The following is a 1980-nucleotide window of genomic DNA, read 5'->3' as shown; positions in this document are numbered from 1 at the left end:
TACAAAACTACCTATCATTTCAAACAACAATCCGGACCAGTCTATGATTTTGGACTTTTTCACCCAAGTTGGAGGTCATTAAAAATCGTGATAAAAATTATGAGTAAACTAGACACATTTTGTGAACTCTCAGAATTTACGGATCTAGTTTTCGACTTCGTATGATTTTTCTATGATTTTTCCAAAACAGTGTAGAAAAGCTAAAGTTAGCCAACAGCATATAAATATCATAACACTTTGTATTATGTTGAGCAAAGTGTGTAATCATAAGTTCAAATTATTGAATGTGTTTCTTTGTTAGTTTATTATCATGAACTAAAACTAAGTCATTCGTAATAAATATTATGTATTCATTTTTGAACAAGTATAATAAACTATAAAGAGTATAGTTTAATAAATTCATAACACTAATACATTTCCATAAAAGAGTTCATACATATTACATACATTTTAGATAAACTATAATAGGTATAGTTTATGATACATCACTCAACACACTCGTACAGAAAGGGTACATTCATACAGAAAAGATTTATATTCACACACATTTCACATAAACTTGTTAACCTATATTGTGAGACTCTCTCTCTCTCTCTCTCTCTCTCTCCCTGTACGTCCGAGTGCGGGATATAATTCCTGGTAGTTATAATCAGAATCTCCTTGAGGGAGAACGTGATACTTGTATATAGATCTATATTGGGTTTGACACCCCACACCTTGCTGACCTGCAGGTCTACGGGTGACAAATGTCATTTCAGTATTCGCGACGCCTGAGAACGTCGTGGCAGGTTCACATAGTCATAGTATGATTATAGCGACTCATATAGGGGTATAACAATCCATAAGTTTACGGGATTTTATTTTTAAAACCTAAATGAGTTTTATGTCGATTTAAAATCAGTTTTTATCTCTAGGAGTACAGATATTACTGTACACTTTTGGTTTTGGTAGTTATGACTACACATCATTTGAAACCACATTCATACCTTTAAGTATGGTCAATACTTATTATTACTCGGTCCTCTAATTTAGGACTACATATATATAAAGTATTAACAAACATGAGAACATACAGAAATTTCATTTAATTCAAACACGTCCATGTCCATTTAAGTACATAACATTTTCTATTAATAAGAAAGGTTACTTATACATTTTGGTCTTTAGTCATAAGACTACATTACACAGATTTTAAAGAAAATATCGGATTTTTTGGATACATATTCTAACGCTTTTACAAGGAGAACGATTTACTTTTCTATCGAAATCTCTTATGAACTCACCAACCTTTGTGTTGACACTTTTCAAAACTACTTGTATTCTCAGGAATTCAGTGAAAACAGGAAATCAACAACGTTTTGAGGATGGGACGATAAATCGTCAAACAGTTCATTTTTTTTTATAATGTAATTGATGTGAATCATGTAAACATGTGCTTTGATGTAACGTTTTCAATTATATTTGTGATGGTTGTATTTACTTTGAGCACTATTATACTCATTGTTGTGACACTCTACATGAAGTCCTCCACCCCCGGACGTTTCTGCCATCCTTGGTTTGGGGGTGTGACATATTCTAATTAAAACATGAAGATATGAGAACAAATATTTCTCTGTATTTATGAATTGATTTATATATATATATATATATATATATATATATATATATATATATATATATATATATATATATATATATATATATTGGTTGGTATGGTATAACCGTGGTATTCAAAATTTCATACCATTACCGTACCAAGACTACTTAATTGGCATGGTATTACCAACCAAACATATTGACTACCAAACAACTTGGCTACCGATTTAATTGGTTCGGTTGGTAACATGTTGGTTGGTTCTCTGTGGTACATATTTGCCAACCCTAAATAAATCTATGTGCGGATTACCATGAATTTTTGGTACACAAAAAATAAGAACAAAAACAATTAAGGGTTTATTTGTTAAAAAAAAAATATTGTTT

Source organism: Lactuca saligna, chromosome 4 (genome assembly GCF_052625555.1).
Source record: "Lactuca saligna cultivar CGN05327 chromosome 4, ASM5262555v1, whole genome shotgun sequence".
NCBI classification, from domain to species: Eukaryota; Viridiplantae; Streptophyta; class Magnoliopsida; order Asterales; family Asteraceae; genus Lactuca; species Lactuca saligna.
Note: the sequence above shows the minus strand (reverse complement) of the source record.